The 18,983-nt window shown below is 45.2% G+C and overlaps 1 protein-coding gene and 1 long non-coding RNA gene across 3 annotated transcripts in view; one reads left to right on the top strand and one right to left on the bottom strand.

Moving 5' to 3' along the window:
• RHBDL3 (rhomboid like 3) overlaps window positions 1-18,983 on the bottom strand; it is a 1,128,603-nt gene that overhangs the window by 405,851 nt on the left and 703,769 nt on the right. The gene's annotated exons all lie outside the window — the stretch shown is intronic.
• Window positions 7,914-18,983, top strand: part of LOC138583062 (uncharacterized) — a 581,843-nt gene continuing 570,773 nt past the window's right edge. Inside the window, exons 1-2 of the long non-coding RNA XR_011305144.1 lie at window positions 7,914-7,972; window positions 8,294-8,464. This is a non-coding gene — a long non-coding RNA (uncharacterized lncRNA). The remainder of the gene's footprint in view (window positions 7,973-8,293; window positions 8,465-18,983) is intronic.

The raw sequence follows: 18,983 nt of genomic DNA, 5'->3' as shown, positions 1-18,983 counted from the left end.
ACCTGCCTTACCCTTTCCGCCGCCCGATATCCTGGTACTACTGGGATATTACAGGCGGTGGAGAGCCGGTAAATTCCCATTCCCATGGAGTTTCATAGAACTCCATGGGATGGGATTTTCTGAGTCACCGGCACTGTTAGTAACGGTGCCGGTGATTCAAGCATTTATTTGCTGGTAGGGGCCTGAACTCCCAGCAGGCCTGCTGCCCAGAGATCCGTGGCCCCCACTGGCATACTTAAAGTGTGCCAGTCTGGAAAAAATGCCGCAGCCGGAATTACCTCCATTTTTTTTCTGCATTTTCTTCCGGACCGGCACACTTATAATGAGACCCTATGTGTTGGCATCATGATTTTTGAAGTGATTCAGTAACTGATCTGTACACAACATACTGTTGTCACATTAGTAATGAGTGGTGTGAGGATTAGTTCACTGTAGTTAAGTTGATGTCTGTTTTAAAAAAAATCTTATATATATCTGATTTGATCAAAATGTCAATTCAATATGGCAATCATCCCGCGTCAGGGCTGGACATGGCCAGTCTCGGCCCGCCAGCCTTCGCTCAGGCCTCAGCGGGAGCAGTGGGTGTTACCAGCCATTTCCACCCCGACAAGAGGCTGATAGCCCTTCGCACCCCGGGGTTCATCTGGGGTGCAAATGGATACATTTATTTTCCAGAGATGGGCTTCGTGTGTACTGCTCATGCCCATCCTCCCCCCAAAAAATGTCTGCTACTGTAGGAAAAGGGACTTAGCTCCTTTTCCATTTCTATGGTGGTGGCCGCAGCCAGCGGGAGTGCCGGTAACAGCACAAAGCTCCAGTCCAGCAGGTAAGTGGGGAGGGAGGGTGCGGAAAGGGTAATGTTTGGTTTTGGGGGTGGGGTGGAGGGTGGGGACATGCAGTCAACAGGGAGTGTTGCATCCCCACAATTAAGATGGCGACCTGAGGAAGGGTAGACCGTGTATTCCTGCCCGCTGTTCCGGCCACTTGATTGGCTTAGCCCCCTTCCCCAGGTGCAAATATATGTGATTAAACAGTATACATTGTGTTGTGTCTACCCCATAATGAATGTGTTATCAAATGGTAATTAAATAGTTACATCCAGCCCTAGATAATGTGGTTTATGCAATTTTTGTACCTGGGGAATCAGGACCTAGTACCAGGCACCGCTGGTTCTAGGTCAAATATTCGAAAACAAAAGGATCGAATGCCTTTTTTTTTACGCCAAAAGGATCGAAAAAAAGGGTTGGATTTCTTTTATGGGGGGTTCCCCCAAACCCCTGTTTTCTCTTTTTAAAAAACTTTTTTTATATACAAAACCAAATAAATAAATAAATAAAAAAGCATTCGACCCTTTTTTTCCCTATCCTTTTGGATTTAAAAAAAAAGGTCATTCGATCCTTTTATTTCGATACTTTGACTGGACACCGGTACCGCTTTAGTATCAGACTCAGTGGTGCCACAGTTGCAGTGTCTTTTTGGTGTACCTAGGCAGTCAGGAGGATCTCCCAGGAAACTGACTAGGCACATTGGCTCTTGAATTTGTGCTATGGATTTAGTGTGACCTGACGAGTCTCCCCTAGCCTAACAACACATCTCGACACACAACTCCAGCAGCAAAACAGCACACGTTACACAATAAAACCTAATCCACCCAAGGACAAAAGTCTACACTAAATTTCCCTAAAAACTACAATTTTTATTTTTTATTTTTATTTTTTTAATTTTTATTGTAATTTTTAGTTTAATTTACAAAGAAACAAACTTTTTATTACACAATTCCCTCTGTCTTATTCTTAACAGTCCATCATGTTGCTGCACATTTTAATCCGGTCAAAGTCTCATTACATTTTTGGCAGGATTAAGTCCATGTAATTTATCACTGCACATGTTAGTTGTGTGTTTGTTCCAGTGATTATATAGTTCCACCATTGTTCTAGATCGTCATCTATTGGAGCGAATCTTGCGAGGTGCAATGTCCTTTCAGCCTTGATGGCTATGCATTCAATTATCAGGTGTTTTGCTGATTCGGCTGCATTGTTGCAGTATCTGCAGAGAATGTCCGTGATATCAGGGTCCCGATTCATCATTCGAACTACTTTGGTCTTAAGTAGGTTGAGACAAAGTCTCATGAATTGATTGCGATGGTATCGCGAAGGAAATTTACATAAGTATTTCGGGATTTCACCGAGACCATGCGATGAAATTCCCAGGTCTTGTATAGACTTCAACTTTTTTCGCTTCGCTTCATTTTGGATCCAATTCCAACGGCTCAATTTTGTTTTTGCCCTTTGTGGCATATTTATCACTAGCTCTTCTGTCAACTCTGCAGATCGTATGATTGCATTCAGTTTTCGTTCCCACACGCAGATTAGATCCAACTTGTTGGAATTGGTGTTTCTTTGCAATATTTCATAGGGACCGGCTACTTGAGCCATTCTCATTTTCCGCCATGCCGAGATAGACTTCCATAGCACTGTGGCATATAAAGGCTCTAAGCCTAGTTCGTAGCGGATCGCTACTATTGAAAGATTCTGTAGTAGACGTAGCGCTTTTCGCCAGAACTTGCCCTCTAGTTTACACCAGAAATCTGCGGGTATATTCCAACCTCCCTCGCTGCCAAACGTTAGGGCTGGAACGACTTTTTGCAGGTAGAAAGAGAGCAATGGTTTTAGCGTAAATTTGCCATGTGCAGCATGGAGTTTCAACCCTTGCAAGGCAAACATTGTAGATGCGTTAGTAGGTCTTGGGTCCAATTCCATTCGTGAATTGAAACATTGAATTGCACTCCTAGGTATCGGATAGAGTTTGTGACATCTATTTTCTCTTTATTGAGAAACCAACTGAGATTCTTTTTACACCCTTTGTGTCTGCTATTAATTGCCATGATCTTTGATTTCTTGGTATTTATTAGCAGGTCATTATTGTTGCAGTACTTTTGAGGAGCATCTAAAGAACTTTGAAGTCCAATTTGTGTGGTATCCAAGAGGACTATGTCGTCAGCATATATGACCCAGGACACATGATGGTTCTTTATCTTCGGGGGGAATGTCCTTGGTTCCATTAGGGCGATAGGTAGATCCGATATAAAAAGTTTGAACAGTAAAGCTGCAAGAGGGCAGCCTTGTTTTACTCCTCTCTTTGTAAGGATTGTATCAGAGAGGTCTCCTTTTGCATTGAGTCTAACCCGGAAGGAAGTATTTGTGTACAGTGCCATGATAGGTAGCAGTATCTCAAGAGGGCAAGACCATGATAGTAATTTTTCCCATAACTTCTGACGATTGATGGTATCGAAAGCTTGTTTCAAGTCTATGAAGGCGAGGAACACATTATTGCCGCTCTTGATAGATTCCAGTTTTATGGTATTTAGAATTATTAGATTCACATCTACGCCGACTCCCTTGGTGAATCCTGTTTGGCGTTTGTCAATTACCTTTGCTTGGTCGGCCCAGAGTGCTAGTTTCTTTTGAAGGAAAGCGGAAAATATTTTTCCAATGGTATCAAGCAACGTGATAGGGCGATAGTTTGTCGGATCGCTGTGGTCTCCTTTTTTGAAAATTTGCACAACTATTGCTGTATTCCAGGATTCAGGTAGGGTTTTACATGCCACGATCCTCTCAAACAATGTGGAGATGAATATTACCCACAAAGGGCTATTTGTTTTCAGCATCAAGTTGGAAATACCATCTGGGCCAGCGGCTCTGAAATTATTTCATTTTTGAATGGCGCGTTTTATGTCCTCCGATGTTTCAGGAGTGGGCCAATTACAAGTGTTCCCAATGGCTGGTTTTATGCATTCGATATTTTGTGCATCAAAGACTGCTGTGTAATGGGAGACCCATCTTGCGTCATTTACCCCATTTGCCATATCAAAGGCTGGTTTAACTGATCCAGTATTTATTATTTCCCATAACTGAAGTACATCTTTTCGCAAAATGGTCTTCAGCATGATTTCCGCTTGCTCCTGATCGCGCTGGGTGCTGAATGCTTTTAGCCAATTTCTATAGCGCAGCCGCCGCTTTTTCATTTGGTCGGCACTTTCTTTGCCTTTTCCTTTCTTTATCTTTGTTAGATCGCTGCGCAGTTGTTTCTTGGCTGAGCACAGGATTTCGCTGAAAGGATGTCTATTGATTGCATGATGGGTCTTTTGATTAGCGATGTCTGCTCTAAACTGCATCAGGAGCGGGCTATATTTGATATTTGGAATCGCTGTAGCGGTTGTCACATAAGTATCAGTAAACGCGGACAGTTGTTTGGCGTTAATTTTCAGCCTTGATCCTGAGTTGTTTGTCGTAATCGGCTCTGTGTATTTGGCTTCTAGTCGCGGCACCGCCATATCGTGCCATGTCATCATTAATGCATCATGGTCGCTTATTGTCGATCTTACTGTTGTCAGGTGAAACTACAATAACCCACCATAGATACACAACAGAATTCTCCACACTCATTGAACACCACTCCGGCACACACCACAGACAACCACAAAAGAAATGTATGTTAGCAACCTGTAGTCCACATTAACCAATACTCTAGGGATGTCGCAAAATATCTAAAATGCGCACACTCCAGACGTCCTTATCTTTTCAGATCTGCACACATCAACACTGCAACAATCCTCGCCTTGTCCTGTGTTAGTCCCCTAGCCTACTGCTACAGATTGTAAAGCTCCAAGAAACCATGAAACAAGGGCAAAGGTGTGCTATGCAAGACTCAATAACAGCATAACCGTGCCTAGCAAAGAGCTTCACTCATTAGCATTTGGTAATTACTCTGAATGGCCTAAGAAACTTCCGTGGCTGGTTGCCAGTCTGCTATGCTATAATCTTTGGCACGGTGACTGACAAGCAAGACTATATATATGCCTGTCAAATGTTTGGATATGGGGACCGAGGGAGGGTCACTGCAACAATAACGCAATTCTAGGTGATGGCCTTGGAGATCACTAATATAGGGAAGCATTAGGCGATACCATTTTGTCTTTAAAATCATGACACCTGCCCCATTGTTTGGCAGTCTTTCTTTAATAGTGTTTTCACTTAAAAGGACTCCACCTTTTGCATTTCAATCACAGTGAGATTAAATAATTTGCCTATGATCACACACTTTGGTTAAGCAGCGAACCCGGGATTTTAACACACTCTGCAATGTAAGCACCAGAGTACATATTTTTTGAGCTTCAATTTGTAAAAATATTTAAGATTTGACTTTCTAGGATTATAATAATACAGTTTTATAGCGTTTCTATGAAAATTACACAAATCCCATAATAAGGCAACCTGTCAATATGTAAATACTTGTAGAAACATGTTAATCAAAATAATATCATTGTACCTTGATTTTCCATAACCTAACTGGAAAACTACAAACCCTACAATGCAAAGTAATGATATCCTAAAAAATCTATTGTACAGCATTCTGCTTTCAGCATTTTAAGAAATGCAGGGATCCTTATATTTAAAAGCATAAAGTGCACGGAGAGGGCATGTTATGTTTACACTGAGGTGCAAACGGATCCCCTGTCTGCAATTTTAGTAATTTGCACTATGAAGTGCAAAACAAAGATGTAAATGCAGGTGTAAATACCTGTACGCCTTTCCCTGTTAGTGCAAATTGAGTAAATGCAGCCTGCCATGCATGCATGGAAGTTGGTGATTGCCATGGATTTCTTTAGCATCCACCTTCAAACCCCACCACCACCCATCCAGGCCCACTCACCAGCCAGGCACTGAACTCCTCCCTTGCTCACATTGACAACAGGCAACACCCACAGCAAATTAACAGGGATCACACCAAGACCACCAGATTGACCTACTAACAACACCTCTTCACACAAATTAAGTGGATTCCTATTCTCCTACAAGGCCCAAAAGGATCCGCTGTATATACAGAACCAAGAATAGAAAACCGGATCCCACAGGGGGCACCTGACCGAAGAGACCTAGGTAAGCACCATTTAGACCCTACAAATAGAAAACTATTCTAACCCATATCTCGAGCTAACCTCTGCCACTCTTCTCTCTCCTTTCCTCCTCTGACTCCCTCTATACCACCCATGGACCAATGGGTACAATATGGCCAATCATAAAATGATTTTTCTAAAATGATTCTATTGTAAATGATGTCAATTAATTGTATTAATACCTTAAATAATTGACCAACACCACTGAATCACGTCTCACAATGCATTACGCACAACTGTATTGTAGATTATGTCACCATTATACACCAACCTCACTCACTATCACCACTCATGATTTTGGATTGTATCAGCCTTGAGAAAGACTTTTGGGTCGAACCACGTGTCGGCTGGCCACATGGGACATCAAGATCCCCACCCTCACACTGTCTGGGTGATTTTCAAGTGAATAAACAGGCCTGCCGCCAAGCAGCGCTATACAACAAAAACACAAACTTGTGTGGAAACTACAAACTTTTTTGATCTATTAATTAAGGCAAGGTATCCAGGTTATCCCCAACTTCCTACCAATTGAAAGAGGTGTGGGCTACACCTCAACCAACCACAACCTGTGACCTTACCGCAACAAGATAAACCAAGGAATCTCATTTCAGAGCTCAGCAAGGTTGGTTCCAATCTAGAGCCCAACCCCCCCCCCCGCCCCGCCCAGTTCCACCTTCATAAAAAGCTGATGTAAAAAGCAGGCAGATTCCATAAGAATCCAAAGCATTTGTGCTAGCGTAAAAATGTCATGCTGGTGTTTGTATGATGGAGAGAATGGGGTGGTGGAAATGGCAGTTCCATTCCGCGCCCCCTCTCTGTCATGCAAATGCATCAAATTATGCCACGGCATAAAAAGCATGCATGAAAATTGTTTGCAAACATTTTCAACATGCTGTTTCTGCTACGCCATAATAAACATGGTCCCGACTCTAAAAGAAATGGTCACAATCTCCATACTAGGTGACATTTGTACACAAAAGAACATTTGCTATCCATATAAAAGGACACTCTTTTTTGCATTTCATGGTAGTAGAGATCATGGATTTAAACTGTTCTTTGAAAGGGTGCTTTAATGTGTTACTCACTTTAATTGTCCTGGAAGCAGACACAGATTTGCTAGATAATTGTGGCTGTATGGGGGATATTTCAGTTGAAAATGCCCCATTGCAGTGGCAATTACCTAAAGATTCACGCCTGAGAAAGGTACTGCAAAAAGGAAAGTCATTGGGCAGACCGGACTCTACTCATCACCTGCTTTTTGTCCTGCTCATGATGACTCTGGGTCTCACAGTGAAACACCCACTTGTTCGCTTCAAAGATTCCAACCAGATAAGCTGCTTACTGACATCTAGTAAAACCACTCTAGCTTTAAATGTGGCTTCATCAACCGAAGGCGGACACCTCTCAAGGAGGTGTAGCAATCATAGATGGGTTAGGTTCTATAAGGGACTCTTTAGAGCAGAGGTAGTCAAACAGTGGGGTGTGCCCCCTGGGGGTTGTGGGACCTCAGCCTCAAATTAAAAAAAAAACATTTTTTTTTACCGTAAATTGGCTGCCAGTTTTTATCTCGTGTTTTATGATTGTCTGTGAAAGGATTGCTTGTTGCAGGCCAACTGCCTTTTTTATTAGATAAAAACATTTTTTAAAAGAAAGAAAGAAAAAGCGGGGCAAGAGGGGAGACCTGGGCAGATGACGCTCATCCATAATGGGTGAGGGGGCGTCTACCCAGTGGCCCACTCACGCATTATGGAGGAGCCGATCAGTCAGCCCATTGACACGCTGAGCGCTCCCTCAGCTGCTTTTTTCAGCTGACGGAGCTGTCATGAAATACAGACCATGGTCACTGTGGTCTTACTGGAGAATGGCACCTTGAGTAATGGGCGCCATTTTTTCTTCCAACATGCAGCTCCGTTCCTTGCAGAAGCGAAACGTGCGCTCTAGTTTTTTTTCGAAGTCTCAGCCTACTGAATTCAGCCTCCGATACGCGAGCACAGGGAACTTGCATCACAACGCTTGGTAATTATTCTTGCCCTGCTCAGCGCTCGTTACTCTGTGTGTTTTCCTCATTGTTGCTCTGTTCCCTATCCCGCTCTGTGTATTTCCTCATGGAATCTCTCCATCTCTTGCCTCTCCTATACCCCTTCTCTGTTTGCCCTGGCTTTGTCTATTGACTCAGGCTATGTTCTTTGAGCCCTCCTTGGGATCGCTTGATTCCACTCTCCATCTGGCAGCCTCCAACACTTACCTGGAACATGACTTACCTGAAACCTTGCCATTGTCTAATCGGGCCTTCTCATTAGTTCCAGCTCACACACGTTTTTTACTTCCTTTGGGAAGGTTTTTCTCCTGTGTTTACAGCATTCCACTCTGAAGGCTGCCCGGCCTGGATAATACCCTTCACGCAGGGTGGTGTCTGGAGAGTCACGCCCTTACCTTCATGACACTCGATCCAAACAGAAGATTTGCCAAGGAAAGGTTCTTAAAAAGCCATCTCTGAAGAAATCACAGGTGAGCCAAACTGCTGATCTTGACAAACCTGACAGGAGCACTCCTGGGCTGGCTGAACTATCAAAGGGAAACAACGTTTCCCTTTGACAGTTCAGTTTCCCCAGCCACACACGCTCAATTAGTCATGCAAGGCTGGGAGCGCTTTGCTTCGAAAGCCTTGCAGAGCTCATTGAAAATGCGGACTGGGCAACTGAATGTCTGTATGTGCGAGGGGAACACCTACGTCTCCTCACACATACAGACAGAGCAGGTTAGAACAGGGCGTTTCAGCACCCACACTCAAGCCCCTGCACGTATGTGCAGGAAGCTTTTGCTTCCCGTTTCCTGTTCATGATGCAGGAGCTGGAGCGCTGGGGAGGAAACTTCAGGACCGGGGCAGAAGGTACAGTGTTGTTCATTTATTTTTTATTTATGTTTATTGATGCGTGTATACTTGTGTTTTGAGTGAGTGTACGATGACGGGTGCTCGTGTTGGTCCGTGTAGCTGATTTTGGTGAGTGGTGGGGGGAGGAAGTTTGTACAACCAGGACTTTCAAAAATGCCTTTGTTGTACCATCCCCTTACCCACCTGCCAAAATCAGCTCTCCTTTTGAGGTACTGTGGAGCCCAGGGGACGGGGATCGTATGTATTTACTGGACATCTATGATAGATGTCCAATAAAAAATACCACGCTTTCCTCCTGGGCCCCCCAACGCCTTGCATACACACACGATCATGACTGTGAGGCCCAGGGGACAGAGATGGTATTTATTTTTCTGGACATCTACATTAGGTGTGCAGTAAAAAAAAACATGCCTGCCCCCTAGGCCCCCCAGCGCATCGCATACAAATATAATCACGTTGATTGTGTGATTGTGTTAGGCGCTGTGGGGCCCAGGGGAGAGGTATGGTATATTTTTACTGGACATCTATCATAGATGTCCAGTAAAAAATAATATGCCTGCCCCCTGGGCCCCTCAGTGCCAATTGCAAACTGTTTGGCTTTTTACCCACTTTTTTAAAACGTATGCTCTAAAATGCAAAATTTTAAACCATTATTTAAAATATTGGCCTGGGTGGGGAATCCCCCAAACCGACTTGATTGGTTCAGGCTCCCTCGCTACGCTTGGTCGCTATGGCGTATCCGGGAGAAATACTTATGTCCCTTCACTTAAAAAATGTACCAGCCACCAATGGCCCTGTGACTGTGCTAGAAGCAAGGTGGGGGGAGCCCAGGGACTGTTGTGGGAGCAGGATGGGGGTGGGTGGGTGCCATGGGATAGTGGTGGGAGCCGGGTGGAGACAGCCCAGGGACTGGGCTAGGGGTAGAATGAGGGGGCCCAGAGACTGTGATGGGACGTGCCAGGTGGGGGAGCCCAGGGACTATACTGGGAGTAGGGTGCAGTGACGACCTACAATAGTTCATTGCCATTTGGACTTACTGTCCATTTGGCATGTTGGGGGGGGGCGGTCTGCCCATATTCTGGTCAAGGGGGTGGCCCAGGCAAATAAACATTCACCTTGCCCCTCCCGCCCACCGATCTCCACCTTAACTTCTCATTTCCATGAAATAGTCCATGAAGGAGCTACATACTGAGGTGGACGGGGCATGCTAGGTGTGGATGCTAGTTTAGAGAGCGAGCGAGTTGATGATGTGGAAATGTTGCTCTATGTGATTGGGAGTGGATTCAAATTCCTCGAGGTAGTGGGCGGCTTTGGCATTGCCTATGCCCCTCTTGCATTTGTATCAGCAGTCCTGAAGGGTGCCCTGGTCGAGTCTTAGGTGAAAGTGGTGCTGTAATTGCTGGATGGTGATATGAGTGGTGCAAGGGCTGTTGATGCGTTTGATGTGCCTGGCTGTGGGGTGGAGGATGTGTGGCAGATGGGGTCAAATTGGAAAAAAACAGATAAAAAGGTGGATTCATATTGAAATGCTGCAACAAATGACTTCTGCTCTGCAGGAGCACCAGGAGGAGTAGTGGTTAAACTGCCTACTCAGCCCTCGTGACCCCAAACATAAAGTTATAACAGGGGCAGCCAAGATATCTACCTCCTTCACCTGTCGTTGTAATGTGGGCCGAGGGAAGGCTATAATTCTGAGAAGGGGTGCGAGTTTGAGTCAATAGCAACCCAAACATCAATAGTGCAACAGTTCCAAAATACAAGAATGTCCAATCAAGGTTCTATACAAATATATATACTTTAGGTAACCAAATCAATCATACAACTATTAAAAAAAGAATAGAACACACCTCTGTAAAAGAAGACAGAATATGTATAACAAACATGTGTCAGCACTCTGGATACTTTTGGAGGGAGGACAAAGGTAAGACTTGCAATAATGCCACTTGGAGGATATGTTTTTTATGAAAAGGATGCCACAAGGGAGTTAACCAGTCACTAAAGGCCACAGCATAGACCAAAAAGAAAGGGTCTCTCAATAGTAGCTGAGTCCAGACACTGTTGTCATATAAAACATGCTTTATTAGGCAAATGGAAGTGTAAAATGTCAAACAGTAATGGAATGTACAAGGAAAAAGTGTAAATGGTGTATTTTACAATGTTTAATGGTAGTCATGAGCAACTGTAATACCATGTTATCACAAAGTGAACACATCTCCTAAGGGGACATAAATCGCTGGAAAACTACCATCACTAGCCTGATTGTCCATTTTCCCTAAAATGCCCCCTCTGACTGTTTCCGTGCAGGTCTAACTTTGGGATAGTGCAAAATCAAAAGTTGATGGCTGGAAGGATTTGAATAAATCATAACCACGGGCACAGCTCTGGACAACCCACCAGACCATCATTCTTCAGCCTGTCCAGCCGTTACAGAAGGGGAAAGACCATAATCAAATCAGACTTGGTCCCACCCCAAAACGTCACATCCCTTTTGCACGGGACCACAGGCATCCCCAGACATAATAATAATAATAATAATAATTAGGCTTTTATATAGCGCTACAAACCCTCAGGTATCCGAGCGCTGCTTATTATTACCCACGGTGTGTGGTGCTCATTTATCGACCTCGGAAGGATGAAAGGCTGAGTTTGGCCCCGCCGGGATTCGAACCTGCGTTAACAGGCTCTGCACGGGTGTCAAAGCGAGCGCTCTACTCGCTGTGCCACTTGACCGGCTATATGTTTCAGTCTTTTGGGGTGGGACCAAACCTGACATGCAAATGGTCTTTCCCCTTTAGTAAGGGCTTGGCAGGCAAAGAACGATCGTCTGGAGGGTTGCCCAGAGCAATACCGGAGGTTAAGATTAATTCTAAACCTTGCAGCCATCACACCTTTTGTTTTGCTATAATCACCACCTCGAGGGGGACAGTTAAGCCCAGACATGGGTCCCGTGACTGCTGGGTCTAGAGACTCAAGCTACCCATCACTGATGATCCACCTAAAAGCCGAAACTATTGCATTAGAGTACAGCTAGGTAGAAATGGCATATGAGGAGGGACACAAAGCTCGTAGGTGTTTTGGGGTTATTTACTTACCCATTGACTGCCCATGGCCATGCTAAACCCTATGGCCATTCCCACCCACTTCCTGCCTCCTACCCAACCCCACATCCTACTGGGATCTTGCTGAGCTAGCTTTATCAAACCTTACCATCAAACTGTGTGCTCAAAGTGCTTTCCAGTGTTTTTTCAAAGTAGTCTTCTGAGAGTTATTGCCTTAATTGGAACTTTAAATAAGTTACTGGTTAAATATAAATGTCTTAACCAGGTCAGCCTTAAATCACTCAATTTATAAACACTATGGGGGTAATTACGAGTATGGAGGTAGCCATGGTGCTATTAGTGCCATGGCTACCCCCATACCGCATACCGGGTACGGGTTTCTTGAATGAGGAATTACCGGGCCATTCCAACCTTGGAAGACCCGGTAATTCCTCATTCAAAATACCCATCCCGATTCGAGCCCCCATAGGGCTCAATGGGAATGGGGAGGGAGTTAACAACGGGCCCGTTAATAACGGGCCCGTTGTTAGATCCCTGGTCCTTTAGCGGCTTCCACTAAGGGCGCCTGGTAAAACCAGCCACCTTCAGGGGGACACGCTAAAGGAACTCGTAATGCGGCGATAAGGGGTTAACGGCACCGGCACCCTTACCAGTGCTGTTAACCCCTTACCGCCAACCTTGGAATGAGGCCCTATGTGTCCTTCACTGAAGTCCTGTCAAAAACAAACGTTGCCAAAGCCAACAGTTTTGGCTTGTGAATAAGTACAAGCATTAAGCAGCACTGCTATTAGAATCCCAGGTAATCCCCCCATTTTGCAGCTGGTACTATTAATGGTTAGTTAACATCACTATGGCTGTGTCTAACATGCCTAGACAGAAGCAAAACTGTTGGACTGCCAATTCTTGCTTTAGTTATGTAGTAGAATTTCGCCGCTTTTTTCACTTGAATTACACTGTCTGCCATCTACAAACCCATGTGCTGCAAGTGTGCTAAGTAGAACCCATTTATAATTGGTAAATTGACATGTCCACCAAGACTGACATGTCCACCAAGACTGACATGTCCACCAAGACTAACATATCCACCAATTTCCAAGTGCCAGGTTATCACTCGATGCCGATCGCTGGTCCTCTGACTTCCAGGAAGAAAAAGACAAGTACAAAAAATGTCATATCTGTAAATGTTAACAACACTTTTATTATTTGTATTTATTTATTTATATACAGGAGGACCAATGCTCTATTGATCACTAACAAATAAAGTACAATAGATAAGAAATCAGATTTGTCAGGAATCAGTGAGCTTCTTACAATAGGGTGAGTTTGAGGGACATTCTGACCAGGTTTTGGAGGGGAGTAAATGGAACAGTCACTGGGGACAATACATAAATGGACATACATAGATTAAGGACAATGAACATTGGACATTTTTAAGTGCGGGTAAGCAGTGCGGACAGCTGTGCTCTGGATGTGACCATGATGGGTGAAGTGCTAGAGTGGAGGCAGAGGAAGTGAGGGACAGAGGCAGGTCAGAGGTGAGGGAAAGTTTTTAGCTTGCAGGCAGGTGAGAGGCAGGTTAAGATGGTAACTCAGAGGTGAAGAGGTGGGCTTTTAGTTTGATTTTGAACAAATCCATGTAGACTGTTTAGCGGATGTCAGGGTGAGAGAATTCCATGCAAGTAGAGCAAGAAGAGAGAAAGAGCAGAAGCAAGAGGAAGCACAGGGAGGGCGAGAAGCCACAAGGGTAGCCGAGGAGGCAAAGCAGAGATTACGAGAAGGCTCGTAGAGCTGGATAGAGGAGGATAGATACAATGGTGCCTTACCATGGATAGATTTGTGAACCAGTGGAAGACATTTAAATCTGGCCCTGTTTTGCATCGCTAGTGATCCATCCTGGTGACGATACAAGGAAGTAGGTGTGAAGTGAGGGAGTTCAAAGAGAGTCCTGGTAGCAAAGTTAATGATCGTGTTGAGTGGACAGAAAGCATAGTTGGGGAGATGAAGAAGGATGCTAGCACAGTAGTCCAGTTTAAAGAAGACAAGAGTGGTTAAGAGATGCTTGGCGGTATTGAAAGGAAGGAGGAGCCTGATTTTCCTAATGTTTAGGAGGTTGATGCAAGCTGCTATTCCAGGTTTGGAGATGAAAGTAGAGGTGTGAGAAGGATCATAAATGACACCAAGGTTTATAGCTGAAGAAGAGTAGGGGAGAGCGTCAGGTGGGAACTGGATATGCAGAAAAAGAGATGCAAGGGCTTTACAGGGAAGAAGAGCACCTCTGTTATGGTAACGTTTAACATCAGAGAATGCAAAGCCACCTATATTCAATGGCAAAGAGACAGTTGGAAATGTTGATAGAGAGATCAGAGGAGAGTTCAGGAAAAGAGAAGATTTGGGTGTCATCTGCAAAGAGTTGGTACAAGAACCAAAAGAAGGAGATTAGGGCCCCAAGACCAGAGGTGTGGAGCGTAAAGCGGAGTGGAACCAAGACAGAGCCTTGTGGAACACCAACAGTTAGAGGAGTGAGTCCAGAGTTGTTGTTGCTCCACGGGAAAGAGAATTGTAGATATGTAAGGTAGGATGCAGTCCAGGCAAGGGCTCGATCGCGAATCGCAAGAAGAAAGAAAGAATTAAAGAGGTCAGAGTGATCGACAGTGTCAAAGGCAGCAAACCAGTCAAGAAGAATTAGGATAGTGGATAGGTTGGAACTTGGAGTGCATAGCAGAGGCAATGAAGTTGAACACATTCATGAGAGCAGTTTTGTGGAGTAACAGGAGCGGAAACCTGCTTGTATGGGGTCTCGAAGGGTGTGGATGTCTAAGAAATTAGTAAGACGGTTGAATACAACCCTTTCAAGCACTTTAGAGTAGTGCGGAAGGAGAGACACAGGGCGAAACGTAGCCGAAAGGTTTGGGTCAGCCCCTTGCTTTTTTAGGAGAGGGATGACCGTCACTGTTTTGAAAACAGGGAAAGCAAGCAGAGCCGAAGGACAGGATGAAGCGTTCAGCGAGGTGAGAGGCCACTATAGGTTCAATAGGCTTGATTAGGTGAGGAGCAAGCGGGTCTTATGAGGCACAAGAGGGGTGAGCTTTAATCAGTAGAGAGAGTACATCGTCAGTAGTAGTGTGACTAAAGTGGGAAATAGAGGCAGAGGAAGATGGTAGAGTAGGCAGAGTGTAAAATGTAGGCGAAGGAAGCCTCAGTCTTTGCTGATAACATATTTGTTTTCATTACTGCAGCTGTAGATAGTGATAAAGAGGGAACACATGTCCTGTCTGATAAAAGGGAAATAATCTTAAATAAAGCAACGGATTGTTTCAGGACGCCATGACACATTTGTGGTGTGGTCAAAGGCCTCTAGTTTGGCACTCAGGGGGTCCTTATGTGCAGCCGCTGTGTTAGTAGAACAGTTAAACACTTGGAAATCAACCAAGTGTAACTGACATGTGATGTAAAACATAACTGAGCTTACATCCCTCCCATGAGCCCAGAGTGTAGACATACATTGTGGCTAAGGCGCAATGGCGGAGAGCTCTGTAAACCGCTGTGGTGGGATCAGAGCACTGGAGTGCTAACGACATTGCCAGGAATCCCTGAGGTTTTGTCCTCTTCGGCTGCCCCGGAGCCTGGCTACAGGCCACAGGCTGATATCATTACATCGGTTCGATTGCAAGCATCCTGTTTCTTTATTTCGGTGCCAAGCATGCGCGTTCTACCCTTTCGACACTGAAGGGCCGCAAGCTTCCACTGATTAGGCCACAAGGAGAACATAGTGTCCCATTGCTGGGTTCAGCGTGTTCTGGAAGTCCAGGTTCCACCACACAGCATTGCTTTATTGCTCTTTGTGATGTGCGCAGAAGCGTGAGAGATGTACCTGGACCGCGCGGGGATCAACATCCATGACCGCCACGAGGAGGGGATGTGAAGGGAATAGATAGACATTACATGTACATTAAATACACCATACAGATGACGGACCAACCAATTTACTGAAACCGCCAGGTGCCACTCATTAAAAGGCTGGACATAAAACACTCTGAAATCCTATCATCCCATATGGTTTATAGTCAAAAAGTCGAATGAAAAACATCGAATTACAAAATAAACCCCCCATTTATTTTTACCAGCTAAAGCCAAAAAAACATATAAATAAAAAAACATTTTTCGAATTTTTTTTTTTCGATATTTTTGCAAGTCAACTTATTTCATTCGACTTTTTGACTGGACACCATCCCATATACATGGCACCATTTCCCATAGTATGTCATGTTTGGAATTGTTCTTTCTGGAGAGGAGCACCTGCTCCCTTTTTTGAAGTATTTGCAAGGAACTTGGGGTTGGTCAACCTGAGTTACCTGGGGGCAACCAGACATGGACTTCCTGCTCACTGAGCCCAGAGAGGCACAGCTTCACCTCACTGATGAGGCCCAACAAGGTTGAAACATGAGTATGGGGTTGCTGTTGATACTCTTGTTCAGAGAGGAATTGCCATATCATTTTGGTACTGGACTGCCCTTGTGGGCGGGACAAAGACTGATATTCAAATGGATATTTCCCATCTGTGAAAGGTACAATGAGCAAAAAGTGTGTGCTGCAAACTCTAATCTCAGAATAGGTTATCATGCCATGTTCTTTCTGGAGAGGAGCGCTTGCTACCTTTTTTGAAGTATTTGCAAGGAACTTGGGGTTTGTCACCCTGAGTTACCTGGGGGCAACCAGACGTGGACTCCCTGCTCACTGTGTCCAGAGAGGCACAGCTTCACCTCACTGATGAGGCCCAACAAGGCTGAAACATGTGTATGGGGTTGCTGCTTTTACTCTTGTTCAGAGAGGAATTGCCATATTGATATTGATATTTTATTTCTATCACGCTCGTACACAAGTGTTTCAGAGCACGACAAGGCAAGGGAGGGGAACAGGGGAGAACAAAACAGCAATCTTACTAGGCCCAGTGACATTGAGAACATGCAAGTGCATGGGAGGAGGGGAGGGGAAAATGTGCATGGAAGGGGGGAGAAGTGGAAAGTGCGAAGCAGAGGAGAAACAGATAAATAACAATAAATAAATAATAAAGGCAACAAACAGTGGTAGTGCAGCCAGCAATTTGCAAGTGCTAGGTTTAAGGCAGCAGACAGGGTAGGTCAGATAATTGCAGGAAGAAAAAGGGGGGGCTGTATGGGTACAGATACAGACCCCAGTGCAAGGGGTGACCCAGAGGCAGTGCGGGAGGGTGGTGGGGTGAGCAGGTACCTGGGCCAAGAGAGAACAGATCAGAAGGGGAGAGGGGGAGAGGGGGAGCGAAGGCAGAAGAAAAGAGGAAGGTATTGAGGTGCTTTCGGAACCGGAGATGGTTCTCCTCAAGTTTTAGAGTGGCATGGAGGCTGTTCCAGAGGGAAGCCCCAGCCAAAGACAGAGATCTACCCCAGTTCGTTTCTTTGAAAAATGACTGACCATGAGGGAGTTATAGGTAGAGGAGCAAAGAGCACAAGAGGGGAGGTATTTACGGAGGGATAGCTGAAGGTATTTTGGACCCAGGCCCCAGAAAGCCTTGTGGACAATGCAGAGGGTTTTGAATGTAATCCTTGCATCCACTGGGAGCCAATGGAGGGATTTCAGAGCTGGAGAAATACAATCCCAGGGCTTGAGGCCAAGGACAAGTCTTGCAGTTCTGTTCTGATTAGTTGCAGAGGGCGGAGGGTAGAGGCAGGTAGATTTAGAAAGAGGCTGTTACAATAGTCCAACAAAGAGATAACCAGAGCTTGGGATACCATGAGCTTCTGCGGGAAGGTGAGGAAAGGCAGAGTACCTCTGAGGAGGTGCAGTAGGAAATTTTACTTTTTAGAGACCTCAGAGATGTGGACAGAGAAGGAAAGGGTGGAGTCAACGATGACCCCGAGGTTCTTAGCCTCGCAGGTGGGGGTAGGAGGAGGGCAAAGGGAGCTGGCCAGAGAGTGAGGGGAAAGGATGGTGTAGGTGTGCCGATGAGGAGGATCTCCGTCTTGCTGGCATTCAGACAAAGATCATTGGCGGCACACCAATCTTGAATGGCAGTTAGGCAATCAGAGATGAGAGAGGGAGAGGAGGTGGCAGAGGGAAGCGTAGCACTGGAATTGAGTGTCGTCAGCGTAGCACTGGAAATTTGAGCAGAAAGTGGCAATGCAGTGGCCGAGAGTTGCCAGGTATTGGTTGAAAAGCCAGGGCAAGAGGTTAGACCCCTGGGGAACACCACAGGTAGAGAGGAAGATAGATGAAAGGAAGGACCCAAGGTGGACCTGCGAGGGTCGATCTGAGAGGAAAGAGGTCAGCCAGGCCAGAGCCTGATCAGTGATACCCAGGTTTTCACGGAGACGAGGAGGATGAGGACAGAGGGAATGTTAGAGTCAAGGTTGGAGAGCAGATCTTCACAGATGTTCAGGAGAGCAGTTTCCATGCTTCTGGCAGCTCTGAAGCCAGACTGGTGGTCATGGAGACAGCCAACAGAATTGGAATGAAGGTTAAGCTGACAGATGGCCAACTTTTCCACGAGTTTGCCCAGAAAGGGAGTCATGGAAATTGGGTGATAGTTAGCTGGACAAGAAGGATCAGCTGTGGGTTTCTTAAGAAGAGGATGCACAAGGGAGTGCTTCAGAGTGGAAGGATCCTGAGGCAAAGGAGCATAGCATTTCGGTGCTGGACTGCCCATGTGGGCGGGACAAAGACTGATATGCAAATGGATATTTCCCATCTGTGAAAGGTACAGTGAGCAAAAAGCGTGTGCTGCAAACTCTCATCTCAGAACAGGTTGTCATACCTTGTTCTTTCTGGAGAGGAGCGCCTGCTACCTTTTCTGAAGTACATGTTTGGAATTGTCACTGCCTGGCCTGTAGTACCATGCTCTTCATTGAATAGAAAGTACCTAGACATGTTTTCCACAATGGAAAATGACCGACCTTTAATCGAATTACAGTCTCATAAACATCCTATCTTCAATGAAACTGACCTGCAATCTCGTGACAGGCATATATATATATATATATATACACATATATAACATCTTTCTAGGCAACTAGGAATATCACCTTGCTAGCCTGATACCCCA

Source organism: Ambystoma mexicanum, chromosome 3q, assembly GCF_040938575.1.
Source record: "Ambystoma mexicanum isolate Mex_15411 chromosome 3q, UKY_AmexF1_1, whole genome shotgun sequence".
In the NCBI taxonomy this organism is placed as follows: Eukaryota; Metazoa; Chordata; class Amphibia; order Caudata; family Ambystomatidae; genus Ambystoma; species Ambystoma mexicanum.
The sequence above is the reverse complement of the archived record's forward strand: the minus strand, read 5'-3'. Positions and strand labels throughout refer to the sequence as shown.